Source organism: Calliopsis andreniformis, chromosome 5, assembly GCF_051401765.1.
Source record: "Calliopsis andreniformis isolate RMS-2024a chromosome 5, iyCalAndr_principal, whole genome shotgun sequence".
Classification (NCBI taxonomy): Eukaryota; Metazoa; Arthropoda; class Insecta; order Hymenoptera; family Andrenidae; genus Calliopsis; species Calliopsis andreniformis.
Window position 1 is genome coordinate 1,579,374 of NC_135066.1, and position 19,347 is coordinate 1,598,720.

Here is a 19,347-nt window from a genome sequence, read left to right on the forward strand (position 1 = left end):
TGGGTAACTTCACCGACGAACGTGTGTCGGGCAAGTAGTATCAAGGCCTTCCACGGACTAAAACTGCTCGCGGATTTAGTTACGGCCCGTTGTTGCTGCCCGTCCCCTGCCAGTTAACAGCAGGAGGATGCGCACCGCTGCCTTAATCCTTTAACGCGAGAATCCTCGAGCATTTGTCAGATATGAAATTGCCACTTGGAACTGGATGTTGACAAGCGGTGGTTATTTTTCTGCGTCGTTACTTGTCCAGCTGGGGTCTCAAACCGAGGAGCAGGTCTCGATTTGGTCCCGATTTCAATGGTGTTACCTCTCTTGTCTGCTGGAAACTGTATGACTATTAAATTTATGTACACTTGCAAATATAAGCTTCTGTTGTTCAAAATATGTGGTAATGGGACTGAAGATAAATAAAATCCACCGCCTCAGTGACTTCAATGCCAAGACTAACACTTAAGATCCACCACAGCTCTAAATTCCTTCACTTCTCTCAGTGTCATCCCCTTCTATTGGATCCTACAGATTGCTCGCTAGCGATAAAAGGAGGGCTTTCGTATCAGAACGATTTTTCTAAAACAAAGTCACGGGAGCACATTTTACGATCGAATCGATTATCCACGGGAATGCACGCGCGGTTTTCAAGAGAGGAGCATGTGTCAGACGCTTAGCTTCAAGGACTTCCACGGATGGAACTGACGGCGGATTTAGTTACGGGTCGTTGTGTTGTTGCCCGCAATGCGGCTACGTTCGCTCGTCACCGTCCAGCGCAACACCGAACCGTAGTATTGAGTAGCGTGAACCCTTCGGGGACTGAAACAAAGGGCCATGGACCCGACTGGCCGGGGTTCACTGACACGAATACACAACAAGTCCTCGGTTTAGTGGAACAAGCGTATTCGCCTTAATTTGCAACCTGTTGCGTCTGCTACCAGCGTGTACCTCAAAATCTTCTCTGTTAATCGTTTGGTCTGATCAGAGACAGGAGAACCTGGATAAAATAGCAGCTTTAGCAGTCCTTAGGAACCAGTTCGATTTGGAGATGCGAATAATTATCATATCGAGCCGTTTCGAGGCAAAAGGGACACCACGAGACGTGGATTAATTGCCACGGGTATCAAAGAGAAGATGGCAATTTCGTACAGACCGCTTATCAAACGTCCCGACGTTAACTCTTGCTTGCTTTTTTCCATGATTTGTTTTCGTTCCGCGGGCGTTGGGAAACATTATTTCGAGCAGCGCGGCGCGGCGCGACGCCGTCTCACTAGGAAATTGCTTGCTAGGGTGCAAAAAACGGGTTAAAATAACGAGTGAAATACCACGGATGACGAGGGCAAAACCAGTTAAAATCGTAGGAGCAGCGTAAACTGGAGAAGGACAGCGATACACGAAGCTTGTCTTCATAAATATGAGTCATTATAAATCGCGCCTTCCACTGTAAAAAACAAGTGATAATTGCTTTGCTCATATTAGGCAATTATAAAGCTCAAAAATTGCTAGGTGGAGCGTTGGTATCTTGGAATCAGTCGGCATTTTGTGGTCAGGATGATCTGTGGACGCTTTGTCCAACCCATTTCTTACCCAAAGTGATGCCAGAACACCTGCTCTCTGTCGATACAGCTAGGTTTATCTCCATTCGTCCAATTTTCCTCTGTCTTCCTTTGTTCTTTACTAAACGAAAGAAAATTATCCAGAGAAGAGGTTGCAGTGTGGTACAGTTAGGCGGCTGCATATTTAAGCAACGATATTTTTTCTCAGCGTTCCTAGTCATCTTTCCTTTAACGGTGATGCATTCGTTACGGTACCGCCGCTCTTCTGTGCATTCTTATACGATTGCCAAGTATACGGTTCATGTGTAACGTTCAAGCGGCTCGTCGACGCCCTTGAACAATAAACTCTACACTTTTCCTCTCCATCCCTCGCTCTTTCCTCCCCCTGCTCTCTCCTAAGGCCTTTGTTCTTTCCCTCTTCTTCCTACACAGTCTTCGCGTCGCTTATTATGTTGAAAGAAGTTTTGCACCTGCTTTGGCAGGAAACATTTCCCTGGCCGCGCGACAGGATGTGTAAAATTAGCGAGGGGATAAATCGAACCGAGCATCGCGAAGCCTTTAGCGCGCAGGTTTATGCGACGCTGCATGCCACGGGGTTGTATGGCTTTTTAATGGTCCTCGGTAACGACTCGTTGAATTTACGTTAATTGTTGCGTCTGATCTGCGTCAGAAAATTCTTGCTAGTGCTGGATGATGAAGAGGACTTCCGAGGTCAGATGCGAGGCCCAGCAATGGAACTATTAAAAAAAAATCAAGCTTAAGACTCTTCAGGTGTCTTCGGTTGTTTCCAGTCGAAAGCTTTCCTTCAAGGAAATCATCGCAGAAATTCAAAACATCCAGCACATTGTAACGAGGTTTTTTTCCTCTTATCTTTCTTACCAAACACTTGGAAGGAAGTGTGTAAAAGGAAAGGCTAATCCGCCTGAAACAAACGTTACTCGCGGAAGCTAGCCTTTGAAGTAGCAGTTACCGGTCGCATTGCACTGTAAATAGTCAAAGAGTTGCTAAAGTTGACGTTTCAGAGAGAAAGGCATACTCTTCACGGTAGTGCGTTTCTCGCCGAGAATTTCTAATACAAAATAACTTTCGACAAATGCCGAGTATAACCTCGTGCATGTACCTTCATAACGCGTACGCTTATGTAAATTACGATCTAACTGTTAAAGACGGTTTGCGGCGAGAATTCTACAAGGTATACCCTTCGACTGCAACTGATTGTAAATAACTTCCCATAATGAGGAGAAACTCCATACTAGAGAAGTCCATAGTTAACAATCGCTTTAAAGGTAAGAGAATAATTAATGATACTTCGCAAGCATACTTCATGCGTTTGGCGTTTCGCGCTTCAAGCATTGATCGCAATCACTGTATCTAGATATTTCTAGAGTGTTGTGAATTCTAGTCGCGCCACTGGGAAGTTTAGATAATGGCTTTGCGAAAATTACAGCTCTAGGATCTCAGAATATAACAACCTCCGAAGAATCTGAAATTGAAACTTAAGTATTAGGGACCGCCCAGGAACTGCCAAGCCTATTCTGGATCTTTGGAACCGCAGATCAAGAAAGAGCACGCAACCACGCAATGCAGCTGAACGCAACAAAGACTCTTTTAAAACTAATGCTTTACAAACCTTCGCAACACCTCCACGAGTTCTCCCAGCGACCTCAAGTCAAGGAACAAACATTTTCCACAGTTTTTGTCCGAGCAGCGCGTATGGTTCCCCATGGAAAGGTGCGTCGACCCAAGTCTCAGCCAGAGAAGGATTTTAATTACAGGCCTCCGTGGTTTTTCTAACAGTGGTAGGAAGCGAATTACAATCGCAAAAAGACTGAGGGGGCGACCGACTAGGACCAGTGCGAGGGCGAGACAAGGAGGCATCAGCAATTAATTCATCGAGCGCGGGAAATGTCAGGAAATTCCTTCGACGACGATGACGAGAGCGCCCGTCAGCCCTTAATTAATAGCTGAAAGAGAATCGTTTCTTATCGCCAGGGCAATCCAATCAGCGGGATTTCTCTGTTTCTCGACCTCGAAGGCATCCTTTTTTCGTTTCCCTTGTGGTCGCGCGGTGACCTCGAGGGAAAAGGCGGCGAACAGGAAGTAGAAGAGGCACGTCGACGCGCGGATTGGTTTATTGGAGGATGTTGGCCACATCGCTTGAATTTCTGTCGAGCTTTCCCCTCGTCTCGTAATTGGAACGTAAATAAAGGTGAAAATGCTCGGGATCAGGAGGCATCAACGCGTTGGCGGGAACCTTCAGGGGAATTTCGAGCCCTTCCGCATTTGTGGCGCAGGAAATGGGGTAGGAAGTAGTGTTGAGTTGACAACCCAGACCTATCAAGTAGAAAAACTCGTAATATGTCAGACTTCAGTCTCGAAACTTCTTCTCTGGTCTACTAACTGTACTTGGCGGCTCTTATTAATTCGCTAATTCCAATTAATATTAATGGCAGACGGCTAGTATTCGAGAGCGGTACGCGACTAAACGCTAACTTTCTGAACTGTGTCCTGCATGCTTGAAGCGAATATGCGCATGGATATGAATGGCAAATGCGCAATCGAGCAACAAAGGAACACACTTTCCCGTGCAGGTGTTCGTCCAGACCTTCGATGAATATCAATTTGTCAGTACTCCCTTTTGCCACGACCCAAATTCATCTAAAGTTACTTTTAAAATAATTGTTCGTAATTTCTTCTTGGTTATTAAGCATAATTTATCAGGTTTTAGTTACTCTTACTTTTATACGAAGGCGATATCACGAACCAGTTATCGAAGCAACGATATCTTCCTTAGTTTACGGATGCTTAACGAAATTAAATCACTGAAAATATCCTTTCCATTCAGCCAACTCATCTTCCGATTACCATAATCACTTTTTTACGGTTGCCGCCGTGGCAAAAAGAAAGACGATCGCTGTCCCGCTCAGTTCCAAAGTCACAAAGCCAGGTTTATTGACACTGAACGTCGAAAACTCTCGAGGCTCTTTTCTGGCAACAACATGCACGTCGTGAAAAGAAAAAATTGATCGGCAGTGACCGCTTTCGAGGAATTTTTACGATGCGAAGCTCGTTCATTTTCGTAAGGATCTTAACGGTCTTGACGAAGCAGACGATCCATCGATCCTACTTTCCAGGAAAGCCATGACAGTCAGATCTCCGAATCTATTGCCACTAAAAGTAGCCACGCTCCATGTGAAAATTTAAAACTCCACCATTCCGATAATCCTATTGGAGCATTGTAATATTTAAAGCAGAAGCCGAGGAGCTCGTATTCAATGCTAAACCTCTTCGAGCGCAGTTAAGTAGATTCAGACGTACACGAACAGACCAGCGTGCCACTACTAGAACGCAAATCACTTAATTCCAACCAAATACAGTAAAACAAGATTCGTTCTACTTTCGCATATTAAGATAACAAAATTTCCTTTTCCTAGAACCCTGTCCAGTTCATCAGAATTCGATATTCGTTTTTCCCCAGCGCAGCCGATTCAAATATCCTCCACAGCTGCTCAACGATGGCTCAGGTGGCCACGATGCCGTTCGAATGTCCATCTACCCTGAAATTGTCATTCGTCGCGAGAATCCTAACGATGCGTCTCGTTACAGGGAACAAACGTATCCATCGCGAACGATCGACGATAGAATATGGATCGACATTAGACTTGAAACGGCTGCGTTATCGATCCTCGACAGCCAAGATGGGACACGGAGCAGGCCTATTTGGCCAGGTGGCCCGTTATCTGTAACGACGTGACAGCGTCGCTCATTGCCAGGCATGTCCTCGCGCGACAGCTCGCGTGTTCCGGCTCGCGATTCACTTTGCATTAAAGACCGAGCGTTTATCGATGCTCGCGCGGCGACGATCGACTAGCACGCGAGGCGGAAGCAGGCGTCGCGCGAAAATCGGGGACCAGGAACGACAGTCAATGGGGCCGATTTAACGGAACCCCAGCGGCAATCGCAGCATATCAAGTTTAGCCCTTTTATGGCGTCGTATGGCAACGCTGCGATTCGTCACATGGCCGATCGAAGCACTTCCATCGTCGTAACTTGGATACGTCCAGTCGATTAAGATCAACGAGATTGCGTGTGATTAATTTCATTCAATTGTACTCGAAGGGAAAAAAGTCTAGGCTAGAATTGAGAAAGCAGCGATAAATTGGAACGAATGACGAGTGTTTTCGTTTGGATGCTCTTGTGATGGAAGTCGGGTCAAGAAACTGTTCTGAAGTCTTTTGAGTGACGTTTTTCAACTTTCTAATATCAGAACATGTAATCGAGCAACGGTAAAAGCTTGTAGTTGACGCGATTAGTTGCAAAAACTACTGACTGCATTTCCTCGCCAGCTTTTGCTATCCATGTCCGATCGTCGCGATGAAAAGGATTCAATTGCACTCGCATGCGACTAAGTGTTTCTCCATTGGTTCTCCTGTTATTAAATAACCTTGAAATCCGGTGTTTGCTTCTCCATGGCTCGTTGCCACGGCCAGGCGAAACCTGTTACATCAGACGATCACGAACACACGGGTCCTCCGCGAGGAAGGCAAGGGGATTGTTAAAATCGGTCTGCCGTAATCCTTGGCCAAGGAAGGTCGGTTACGTTCAGCAGCGATCCCTGAAATTGCAGGTTCCGAGGAACCAGCCACTATAAATCCAGGAATTACGAAAAGATCTGGCCTGGACCCAACCGCTAGCAACTAGGATTTAACTGTGAATTCCTATATCGGAAAGCTGAGAGCTTTTCCATGCTCAGAGATAGGGATTATTTTTGAAAAACGAAGGTTAAAAGTAAAATAGGAAGTCGAAGTAAGTTCAGATTCGATAGGGTTGAAAAGTGACTTAGTTTTCATCGACGAAAATACCTAGAGAATGAAAACTAAAAAATGAAATAAATTCAATTAAATTTTCGTGTATAACAGTTAGAACTAGAGAAGTCGAGATTCAAGAATTGTCACAGATCTTTAATTTCATCGGAATTCCTGGAAATATTATAAGGCTATGGAACGACGAAGCCAGTCAATTAGCTAGAAAATCGTCAACTCGAATGTTGCCGCATCAGCAAGCTGCCTGGAGCCAGGCCCCGTGGAAGTCATCGACCCTGGACCCCCAAGAGCCGTGTACCTATCGATCACGTAGCCGAGATTTCGTATCTGAGTGTCCATTTGATTCGTCAGCCATCAGGGATCACCGCGAAAACCTCGACTCTCGGTAACACCCGAGAGTCCCCTGGCAAGAAAAGGCCAGGCCGAAGGGGACAGTGAATCCCCCGAAAGATCGAAAAACGAGCAACATCGGTATCGGCGACGGCAGCAGGGGCAGCAGACCAGGCAGCCATCGAAAGAAGAAGACGAAGAAAGACAGGACGGGACAGAGGGGAAAAAAATGCGAAAGAAACGAAAACCGCGGCGAAGGCGGGTGTCGTCTTAGTGTACACAGAGAGCGCGTGTATTAATGTGCGTTAAGACGCTGCGAAACGACGTGGCAGGCACACGGGTATAGGATGACACTCGGCTGAGGCCCTCGATCGGCTAGCCGCCCCTCCCCTGTCCCCACCAGCCCCGAAGCTGGGCCCCTCCCCACCGCGACGCGGTTCGGCTGGTCGAGACGAAACTCGAGCGCGGTCGGTCGCGGTCGGCCGCGGTCGGGCCTGGGCCCGTCGTGCCTCGTCGCTGGACGCTCGGCTCCCCTCGGTTCGACCTTGAACGGGCCCTGTATGGTCTATGCCACTGACACGGACCAAGGACGGGGGGCCCCCACGTTGGTTGGGTAGCGGCGTGCTGTTGTCCCGAAACGCGGTCGTGGAACTCCGCGCGCGCGCTCGCCGCTGGAAAGTGTTCGCCCGATGGCAAACTCTTTTTCGTGCTTCGTGTCTGCCTGCCTGCCTGCCTGCTCGCCTGCCTCTCTTCCCTTCGCGCCTGCCATTGGCGTAGGGGCCAGGGATTCGTGAGAAATACGCGCGGATCGCCTGCAGGGGTGGAATCGTAGAGGGTTCTTGGTGATTTCAGGAAACTTAGCATCGGATCTGCCTCGAATCGACCACCATTTTCCGATGGAAATTACCGTCTCGCTTTGGTGCGCTTCACCGCTGCTCGGTGAAATGAAAAGCTTCACGGTGTAACGCGAGAACATTTCGTAGTTCGAAGATGCAGAGTTGCCGAGGAGATAGAAAAGAAAGTAGAAATGCTGGGGATGTTGGAGAACTTCGAAGAGATTCAACACAATATAACTTTGACTCGAAGATAGATCTTCGACAAAGAAAAGTCTTTCCCTCGGACATCCTAAAGAATATATCTCGCCACAAATGAAATCTTCTGCTTACAAAATTCCAATGCATCCACCTCGACCTCGACTCCATTTCACGAGCAGCGTCTTTTTCCAAGGCACACGAAAGGATGTCGAACACGTTCTATGAAATTTAAACACCGCTCGCGATACTCTCGATCGCGTCCCTAATTGCTAGACACGATGCACACCGCAGCACCGGCTCGTCCCTTCGTTCGACGGCCGTTTTTATGAGTGCGTTCCAGGCCGAGTTGCTGCAACAGCTCTTGCGTGAGATGCATCGACCCGGTCGAGGGGGTCAGGGATCGTGTCGATGGAGCACCAGGGGAAAGGAGTAACCCCTGGATCAAGCTTTTGATGGAATTCTGTATGCAGATCGACCATGCAACGTGGGAACCCCAGAGTACAGAGGAAACTCCACAGTCTGTGTGGGAGTTGAGCTGATTACAGTCAGAACTTCAACTACTGTTGTTTACTACCGAATAGTAGTGTGACCAAGGCTGTACTTGGAGGTATTTGACTTGGAAAACGGAAACGTAGCAGAGGGATAAATATTTACTCTCGCTGAGGCTATCTCTCCTGTGGCAGGGTTGGAAATCCTTTACTAGTCAGACATCAAATTCCAATTGGTCTCGCGGTAAATTTGTAGAAGAATGTTTTCTTTTTCAGAAGCTATCTTTTGAGTTGTCTGTCTTCAAATGTGCTCAAATGATCGAAGTGTCTACCTAGGTTAGAGTAAAATTCTCGAAATCTTCAAGATCATCGTTCTCAAGCTCTCTTCGAGTTTTTGGTCACGCCTATGGCAAAAGCCAGAGCTGGTCTGAGCCTAAACCGCTGCAGCTACTCAGTGGGTCTGACCGGGGCCCATCCCGTGTCCACGTACGTAAAAAGAGTGCAACGCGAGAGGCGGTTCTGGGCGTTGGCCCTAAATCTAACCAAGTATCCGTCCAATGCCTCTCGGGCTATAATGTATCTCGTGCGACAGCCATTTTTCTCCTTCCGTGTCGTTTCGATACCCTCGAGCTCCTCGAGTTTCGCTTGAAACGACAAGTCACGGAACCGAGTTCTATCTTAGTGGGAGGTGGAACCAGCAATGAATTAATTACCGGGACTTCGACGCGCTAATTACACTCTGCTCCCTCAAAAGCCTGACGAATGAGAGCAATCGATAAGCTGACAGCGAACGAGTTGTAAATTGATGAGCACGGTGGCAAACAAACGACCGCAAGCTGGTGAATCGCCTCTCGCACTCGAGGCAGGACGGCTTCGGGGATCAAGGAAATTAGGACTGGCAGAATTTTTACGTCGCCGCGCTCGAGAGATCGATCTGCCTCAGCTGCAGCAGCGTTTCTTTCGCGAGCGCGACGACCTCGATCCAGCTGCCTGCTGCTCCTTTTGGTCCTCTGTCTTAAGGGCAGAACTTGCGTAGCGAAATTTCGCTTGCATGAGCACGCCCGACAGGGCCCCTCCTGCCTGGCTTCTACCCTTCGAAGACGAGTGACAGGGCTTCAGGTTTCCCCTTGCCGTGACACCTGAACCTTACCGGAATAATTACCTCGATTACTAAGTATTAACATGTAAGACTGCAACAAGAGCAAATCGGCCGAGCGATTTAACCCTGTCGGTCGCGCGTGATGGAGATTAATTTCCGTATTTGCATAACTCGACGGTTCAATCGGGTTTTTTCGAGACGCCAGCCTGTTCCATTAGGCCGTGATGAGCCCTACGTACGGCCGATCCGCGTAGATTTTATCCAAGGACAATCCGCGAACATGATTGCGGGAGTTCTAGTTAGCCACCAGTTAACCGAGGCTTCATTTTCGCTGACAGGATCGTGGCTCGATGTTACTCCTTCCACTCGTGGCCGCGACCTTGAGAAGGCTTTATTGAAATTGTCTTTGTGAGACCTCAAGAGCGAGGCGCGTACTTGCATCTTCTGACTGTGGCTTGATTGCAGGAGAGGAGGAGGAGTACTTGGTTCTTCGTGTCGAAATTCTTGCTAGACATAAATTCTATACGAAAATGATCAATTTGGCACACAGAAAATGATACAAGGCTGAAGTAGGATACCAGAAGAGTACGAATGGAATACGAAATTGATAGTGGAATAGAAACACGATGCGAGTACGACGGCAAAAGCAACATGAGCAAAATAAGCGTGGCACGGAGGGCCGATATGAACTCGATAAAGAGGCGCGTCCAGTTGACGCTATAATGACGCCCATCATAAATGGAATTAGGGTATCGGACTGCTCGTATTCTCCGATAACAGCTGGTAATCCAGCTAATGGAATCAGCTGTAATTCACGCCCTCGTTGTTGGCGCTATCTGTCTGGCGATCTCGACGAAAACTGTAATTAGCATTTTGATCTAGGACCGACACGTCTTGCGTGAGCCCGATGATTCTATTTAGCCCTGACTGCGTATTATCCTCGCATTTGCCAAAAAACATCGACAACCGAGAATCACGCGAGCTCATCGCCCTCCGCCCCAATTAATATCGTTTATTTTCAGAGCAGAATCGAGGAAATTGAATTTCGTTCCGTCGATCTCGTGTCTCGAGTCGATCCCACCGATACAATGTTCGTTCCTCGATTTTTTTGTCTGCCTCCGCCTCCAGACTACTCTTCTCTTCAACTTCATCGTGAGATTCCTGCGGTTCCACAGCGAACCGCGCAGAAAAACCCTATACAAGATATGCTGGGCGTGTAAGACCGCTGTACGCACGGTACTCCGGTTTTTAACACTTTTCCGCGCGAGCTGAGACCTTCCAAGCAAGAAGCGACCGTGATCCGCGAAAAAATCCCTCCGCAGAGGCACGAGCGATCGATCCTGTTCGATCAGAAGGTATTACGGCACGCAGCTTTTTGTCGCTGAAATTTCGTAACGCGGCTGTGTTGCTCGAAGAAGGTGCTAATCGAGCAAAAACTTCTTTAGGTGGAAGATTTACATATTGAGAACTTGTAGCGTCGGTGGTTATAAACTTTATGAGTAGTATTATGAAAATGTTACCTACGATCGAGTTGAGGAGTGAACGTGTTCGATAAATGTAAAATCGCTTGAGCTTTCAAAGGATTCCTTTTCTCACGCTGTCGAGATGCATTAATGTCGCGAACTGACTGACAGCTGGGCGATCAAAATGTTATGAAACTGCTGAAAGTCGATGAAAGGTAGCAACTTGGAGCTCGGTCCTTATTGGTCGAGTCCTAAACCTATCCTTATATGCAGATCCATCCTTTCAATCTCTCTTTAGATCTCCCTTCATCACGCTTCCCACACATTAATGCCAAACACCGTTTCCATTCGAGTACTTACAGCAAACACCTTTTAACTACTTTCTAATTTCATAACGCCTATAAATGCTAATTGTCCTGATCATTTAGTAGCGTGTATGGGAGTTGATCATTTTGTGCACGAAAGAACTTCCTGTAAAATAAAGAGGGGGCGTATGAAGGGTGTGCAGAAGAATTAAAATTCATTCGATGCAAAAGTAAGTCGAGAGGAAATCAATTAGACAGACGATATTTAGAGGATACAGTCCTTCCGCTGTCGAGCGGAAGGAGGGATGCGTTACGGTGTCGTCACGCAGCAAGAAACGAGGAATTTTTCTAAAAGCCGATCCCCGGTGTAAATTGCCGCTTACCAAGCGCCAATTAGTATTTCTCTTTTCCAAGGCGGACTGCTTAAATTGCCACGCCAGGCAAACTATTACTTACTCCCTTTGTTACAGTTCCTAATTACTCTTAATTAGTTTTATTACGAGCCCTGGCTCCTCTTGCAATTCAAATTCTCCACGCGCGTCTGTCTCAACGCCATGCTTCGAAAATTTCAATTACAAGTCCCAGAGAAAAATAATTTCTCGTGTAAACCTCACACCATGAAAAGCTCACACCCTACAGGATCATTTTGCAGGCTTCCTACGCTCGGATTAAGTCTAAGCGCACACCCACCGACAATCAGAAACTGACAATTTTGTCGGTCTACAGGCCGACTACAGACTGAGCAATCCTTCTTATTCTATCTAATGGAGAAAAAGACAATCGATGTATAAAATTTGTAATCAGTCTTTAGACCGCGAAATTTGTCGGTCACCGATGGTTGGTAGGTGTGCACTTACGTAGGCTAACACGTCAGTCGACTGCAGATTCTTTGTTACCACAGGAGATCTCTGCTCCTCCCTTTTTACTATTCTTCGACCGACAGGTATCCAAGATGGAAAGGCTGGCATGCAACTCTTCAGCCTCGTAACCGGAATGAAAATGCATGCTTCCCGGATGATTCACGACCCCTCTCGAAACGGGGGATTTCGAAGAAGCGATCCGAACCTGGTTGTGAGGGATCACGCGACGCCACGGGTCATTGATATTCTCAAAGAAATCGAGTTTCGCTGGCCAGTTGCAAGTAATTACTACGTGCTTCCCGCTCGCTTCGCCGTGGGTCATTTTCTGCTGCGTGCATCGCCGATAACCGCGCTGAACTTTCCGATCGGGTCGACCGATACTTTCTCTGTCAGATGCAACGTTATCGTGCCATATTTCATCCTATCACCGGGTTGCACGTAATTACTATGCTTACACTCGCGTTACCGTGGCTCATCGGTGACCCACGCGTCGTAAGTGCAGAACAATGTAACATCAACCGAGAGTATGACCATTCGTAACTATTGTCTACTGATTTTTAATCATTCCCCTCGATGTATTTCAACCAGAAAAAGCTTGCTACTCTGGGAAAATTAGCATAAGTGCGTGTCGTAGGAAATGAGATGCAAAGAAAAAACTGGCTCCGATTTGCCTATGCATTGACCTTGGTTGGTAATAATTCTGCGCTTAAGTAATTGAAGGCAGTCGTGCTGGAAGTGGTACTCACTTGTTGCCTTTCGTCCTGTGTGTCTCTACTCTGAAACAGAAATCAGGAAAGGTGTCATTAGTCCATGTCACTGATGATATGCTTACTGTAATTATACTATAAAATTATCCACTTTTTCTAGTCCCTCACAAATGCTTAGGACTATCATTATACCAAACTAATTCTCTTTCTCCGGGTAAAAAATGTATAATAACTGACACGCAGATTCACAGCAGAAGCGGAGCAGACCATTCATTGACGAAGGGACGTAAAACGAGGACCGAAAATCACCGTAGAGGAAGTGTGAACAAACGGTGAAAAACGAGCGTCGGTTCGGGGACTCGCTTCCCTTTCAGTCGGGCCGCGATAAAGCGACTGGTTTTCATCGCGCGTACAACTCACGCGCAACGTCCCCAGCAACGACATTTCCTGTTTCCTACCTCGTCACCTCGCCGCCGGCAGAAACCGGAAAATCCACGAAACCCATACGTTACTCGGTGGTCAGGGGTCGCGGTGGCCATCAGGTGGATATCAACCGCGGCGCGCAATGTTGCAGCCGCGTACCGCACATCCGAAATGAATTATTTCGTGTCCGTGACCCCACCGTGGAATAAATCGTTTTGTGGGCGACGTCGATGATGGAGAGATAAATGGATGATAGATGCAGCCTGTCCGCGACAGTGGTTCTCAAGCTAGGACTTTCTTTCGAATTGTACAGAATTAGTCACATCTTTGAGGCCCATGCGTCGCGTAGCCACGATTGTTAATTCGACAGGTGACGCGTAGAGCCTGAGAAAAACGTGACAAAAACACGGTGTAACAGAATGGTAGGCAATGCCGAACGACGCGTTTAGACAAGCGGAAGAGGAGTGACACTTTCCAAGTGTCTGGCAAGACAATCAAGTACCTAAAGAATCGTGATCCTCCTACAAACTAGGGAATTATTCAGAGCCTATTTCTGTGGTAGTCTAGCTAACGATGCTTAATAGTCCACGCTCGACTGCTATGTCAAGGAGTAGCACAGGTGTAAAGTCATTGAAAACATGGAGAATTAGCACATTATACATTCAGAGTTTTAAAGGAATCAGGAACTTACAGCTATTACTGTGTTCAAGGATCACAGGACAATTTATGAATTACCTTCGCTCATACAAGTGTTTTAGTTAAACTTGTCCCTGCTTCGGTAGCTGCCAGGTGACATGGGAGAAAATTCCCATGTGAGAAAAAATGGCCAACCCGTGACCGTGAAGGCGAAAAATGGAGGACTGGTCGATATACAATTACCAAGGATTGCAGACGGCGATGAAATATCGCGGGGCGTTGAAATTATGGGACATTCAGGAACCGATTCATCGTGGCTGGGCATTCGCATCGCAGGACAGTTACTAAGCGTCAGACGCGACAGCAGATTATCAGTACGTCGTGTTTACCCTGCAAACTAGAAAATTATTCAAATGAACGACAAGGGCGACGACGAACCTCGCCGATTTTTCCGCAACGTATCCGCCAGTTCGAAACGCTTTTCGCCCCGTCGGTTAATTAACGACACGCTGGCTCGTATTTCACACAAGATTACGATCGTTATTAAATATTTCCACGCGAGATCCGTCGTCGTGCCACTGTCGAGCCCCGTCTATTTAAGCTTTCGCAAAAAACGGTAGGCGATCGTTTTGACGCGGAATCGCACGTGATCGTTATCTATGCGCCGTAAAGAATCACCGTAAAATGGGCTCGGCTCCGAAACGATTTACTGGGTGTAATTACAAAGAGACGCCACTTTACGGACGGTTCTGAAACGACGATCGTCGTGGCTGCATGGGGAGTTGAACGAGGTGTCAGTAAAACCAGTAAATGCTCTTTCATAGCCACAATAGTATCCTGCTTAGATGTTCCTGATTGAATGGTCGTTCCCAGACAGGTCTAGGAGCACTTGAAAGAGGAACCAAAATTGACATGGAGATGAGGTATGTCTGGTGCGTTTATGAGGGGAAATATTTGAATTTCAAGTGAACGGAGTAAGGTGCAATTTAATGATGATGTAGGTTCTTCGGTATGCTGCCTAGTTCTGTTCATCCATTTGGTGCGAACAGAATATATAAATCCTGTTTTTCTTATAAACGGAAATCTGCCTTGTTTGACTCACTCTTACGCCTACTTCAATTTTGTAAATAAACTTTGCATACTAATATATTCGGAATTTCATACAGAGTTCCTCAATCCTCTCTGAGAGCCTCTCCTCCATCTCACCTTCATAAAAATCTCCACATCGTGACAACGTTCCCAGGGAACTCGAACCGATAGCGTGGCAGGGTCGTCGTAAAAAAGGTGGTCGTTTCACCAGCTGCCGAGCTAAATTTCGCGCGAACCGATGACGCAACCTGCGCGTGAGAAGCTCGTAAACCTTCTCGGAGCAACATCTCGGGAGGCGACACTTTTCATCCAGAGAACCAGACTGCCGCCGTCGAGCACCGTGTCCCCGCTGCAAACTGGCGAATTATTCAAACGAGGCTTAGACGAACAACGTGACCACCGCTCGTCGGAATGGAAGTGGCTCTCTTTTTCCCATTGGCTAGCGCCTTTCCCTCTGACGCTTATGGAAAAACGGGCACGCGCAGCGTCGGCCACGCGAATGCGAGATTTTCTGCTCCGACCTATTCCTCTTCTTCTTTTTTCTGGTAGAAAACACGCGCGTGGGGCATCGGGGGAATGCAAAATCGTCGTGGATAGCTTCCAGAAACCGCGAAAGAACTCCCGTGTCGCTCGCTTCGGGACGAAAGTGAAAGATTCGCTCGGGGCGTGTCCCTTCGTGATCGATTATGCCAAATACGGGAAAGGGCAATTAGGCGAAGAAACTTCAAGGAAAGCGCTGAGTTATATTTAGCCAGCGGTAATAAGTGGAGTATGTCCGCGAGTGTTTACAATGCAGGTGGATGGGGCAGAGTTGTGTTCGGTGCCAGTTGGATCACGGACTTTATTGTGGGTATCCGCTGCGGCAACAGGTGCTCATAATTATTCCTATCTGAACACAATAGCATGTTGTGCCTACATGTGCTTAATGTATTACTGGATTATACGCAGCTGTTTGCTGTGCCATGCTCGCCGCGGTAATAGATTATTGATACGTATACCTATCATGGTTCAGGATTATGCCCGCTTATTTCTACTTTCGGCTGTGATTATTCCTGCTTGCGAGTACAGCAACAGGTTACTTCTAGTACCTCGTGCCACTGGTAAGTATGTTTAATTTGCGAAACACTAGGTGCATTTCATTCTTGGCGACAGTCGTTTGCATATGAGATTAGAAGAAAGGAACCGTACAAGTTTCGATTGGAAGGGAGGACATACTGGAATAGCTTTCCAACAAGTATACCGGGGAATTGTGAATCTTGGAACGAAGCGAATTTCTTTGGAAATGAGGCAATTCTGTTGCAGGGAAAACGAGGGATCCCAGATCGCCTGAGTGGTCGAGTGAGCGTCAAAAAACCCGTACCTACCGTTACGTCGTTTCCATCCCAAAGGACTAGCGAGGATGGTAGCGATGGCAGGCGGATGCACAGGAGGAAAACTCGACGAGAAGGGAACCGGCGTCGTGCTCGGTAAGCTATGACGAAGGTTAGGTTATCTCTGGACGAGGATCTAAACGTTTTAACGTGTACCAGCACACGCTTCTGCCACGGAGTACATTGTCATTTTATGGACAGACGGGCCCTGCTGCACGACGAACGAGACGACGGCTACAATTTGCGCGTGTAATTGCACCGCTATCAATCCCATTTCGCGAGTGAGACGTCTGCACGTGTGCCCCCGCTAAGGAAGACCTTTCGACACCATCAAAATTAATCGCTTCTGTTTTCCTCTAATATCTGCTACCCATTTCTTGGTAAACTATGTTCCATGTTCCTTCAAATAAATACAGCTAAAAATATTTGAAACAGAGTTACCTAATATCCAAATATCTTTACGACAAACGTTACACACTCCTCTCTTCTTCTACTATTCTCTAATATCCTCTCACAGCCGGTGCGAGGTTTGAAGTTCCCAATGATCGGCCAATGATCGGCCAATGATCGGCCAATGATCGCCTAGACCGGGAAATAACGAACGAAAGGGAGATCCACTTAAATGGCAAACAAACGTTAATCAGCGGATTTAATTACATCGTTGGTCGGAAGAGTAATCGCTGGAACTAGCAGTGTCACGGCTTTTAATCCGCGGACACCTTCTCGGTTATTACTCCTCGCGGGTTTTTAACGTTGTCACCGTGCCGCGTAAATAATACGGCTCTGCCAGTTAAGCCGGATTTATTGCGCGCCAGCTCCTCGAAGCTGCCACAGCTTATTATTTAATCGCTCATTAAAGATTCGTCGTACGCGCGTTGTCGCTGCAAATCCCCCGATTGACCCGCTAATCGCGTCGCCTCTTTTTATCCCTCCCCTGCGTCGATCCATTCTTCGCGGTCGACTCTCAAATCGGCCTTCCGTGTTGCTTTCGGAAATGTAACTTGTTCGTCCCCTCTCTGCGCAACTTCGCGGATGACTTACGGCGACGTTAGCTGAATCGATGGTGCTCCGATTTTAATTGGCATTCGTTTCAACTGCAATGAAGGAAATTGGCTACCGATGCAATTAACGATTTAGAGAGTTCTGTTATGATATCGAACGTATGGAGAAAGTTTCAGGACACCCGGTGTATAACTGTTCCTACTAGACTCGCGATTATTTGCCGAGAGGATATCGAGAGAACGATGCAATTAACGGTGCAAAGAAACGAATAACAACGCCTCGCGCAATTAAGTTTCTCGGTGAAAGTGACATTAAACTGAGTGGCCACCGAGGTCAGTTTTTGCGCGAGGAAAGACGGCCATCAATCTCTGGGGGAGCAAGGCGAGAGGATCTTAATTGGAACAACTAATAGAATCTCTCCTATCTAGTGTTCCTCTGAACCCTCTTTCTCCAATCGAAAGCATTCGATCCTAGAGATATGAATAGAAACACTAAATAGAACAGATAAGCACCATCGGCAGTGGCCACCTGAAATCTCTAGTTCTCGAAAAAAATCGATACCGATCGCAGCAGCTTTTTCCCCTGAAGAAGAAGACGAGCGAAAGGAAGGACTGAGTCGAAAGCCGAGACGGATCTGGGACCCTCGTTTCGTTCTGCTTCACGCACTCCCGCGTGGAGGCAGAAAGGAAAAAGGAGTCGAAGGAAGCAGCAGGCGGACGACGGCGACGACGACGACGGCGACGAGGAGCAGAGGCAAGAGCAACAACAGTAGCAGTGGAGGAAGAAGAAGACAACGGCTGGGAAGAGGAGGAGGAGGCAGAAGAAGAAGAAAAGAAGAGGAACAGCTCGCAGAAGCAAGGGAGGCGGAGGCGTGGAAGGACGAGGGGGGACCGCGGAGTACTCGACCTCCACCTTGGTCGCCACGCATCGTGGAATTCGTTCGGGGAACAGGGACTCGCTTCTGCCTCGCCACGCTCTCGCTTCTCTCGCGTCCGCTGCTTTGCATTTTACACCGGTGCCGAGAGATTTGGTCGTTAGATTCGCCGATCCGCCTCCTGCCGCGCCTGCCCCCTTCCTGCTCCCTTCCTGCCTCCCTTCGATTCCACCGTTCCCTTAGCCCGGGGCCCCGATGCGCCTAAGAGTGCCCCAACCCCCCGTCGCGCTCTCATGTACTCGGTGGCCCTTTCTTCCGAGCCCTGCCTCCGATAATAACATTATCTCGCCCGACTGCCGACTTTGTTTTCCGCGCTGCCGAGCCTCGACTCTCCCTCGCCCCCGCGATCACCCTGGCCCATCCTGCCTACGAATTTCCGCCGCGATCGACCAGCGCGTTTCCGGTGCCAGGGGCAACTGCCAACCCACGGAGGTTTTAGAGGTCGAATATTGAATCGGGTGAGAATTCGAGTGACGAATCTACAGCGTCATAAATATAAAGTGGCCTCTGCAATTATTTATGAGAAACATCAAGTTTGATACAAGCGAATGTCCCTTGGTAACAATTCCAACGTTCCAGCACGCGTACGAGGTTCAATTTAGCGGAGGTTCCATCGGGCAGCGATCTCGCGACTTTTTCCTGCGGTCAATATTACTCAAGTTTCGTTCGTGTTCTTTTTGCCCACGACCGGCTGCGGAGGGTAGAGGGCCGAGGGTTTCAGGTGACAACAGCCGTTTTCCCGCGAGTCGTCACCCAGACGAGATTCTCGAGGCCGAGTCCTGCTCAAGAGCTCTCGAGAATCGCAGGGCGTTAAATGCACGCGAGATTAATATTTAAGGCACGGTTACGAGCGGTCACGGTTTTTCGCAAGCGATGAATAAATGTAACAGTTTTAGCTGCACGCTTTCGCCATGGTTCGAAGAACCTCGAGGGATAAAAACGCGGAGCAACGCAACGCGCGAGATCGAGCGCGAGCTGCGGCATAGAGCCGCTGAAAAATCGAATGTCGCTGCCTCTACTTTTTTCACATTTTCTCGCGTCGCCGCCTTTCACCTGGCGCAAGCTTAAATACACGGGTATTGTTCGGTTGATCAAATTATGGGGTAGACAACCGAGCGTTTATGTAACTTTCGCGTTCTAGGTCCTGCGAAAGTTTCAGGAGATAGTCGCTCGTAAAATCTTGACTCCTAGGACGTTACATTATCGTTCCAAAGAGAGCGTTTCTGAGCACTTTATGAGA

The 19,347-nt window shown here is 47.8% G+C and overlaps 1 protein-coding gene and 1 long non-coding RNA gene across 2 annotated transcripts in view; one reads left to right on the forward strand and one right to left on the reverse strand.

The window, feature by feature from the left end:
* Sano (CABIT domain-containing protein serrano) overlaps positions 1 to 12,718 on the reverse strand; it is a 52,366-nt gene extending 39,648 nt beyond the window's left edge. Inside the window, exon 1 of the mRNA XM_076379351.1 lies at positions 12,693 to 12,718. The gene's annotated coding sequence lies outside the window, so the exon portion shown is untranslated. The remainder of the gene's footprint in view (positions 1 to 12,692) is intronic.
* A 3,442-nt stretch (positions 12,719 to 16,160) lies between these two features.
* Positions 16,161 to 16,482, forward strand: LOC143179546 (uncharacterized). The gene is made up of 2 exons (XR_013001981.1): positions 16,161 to 16,267; positions 16,331 to 16,482. It is a non-coding gene; the product is annotated as an uncharacterized LOC143179546 (long non-coding RNA).
* The last annotated feature ends 2,865 nt before the right edge of the window (positions 16,483 to 19,347 follow it).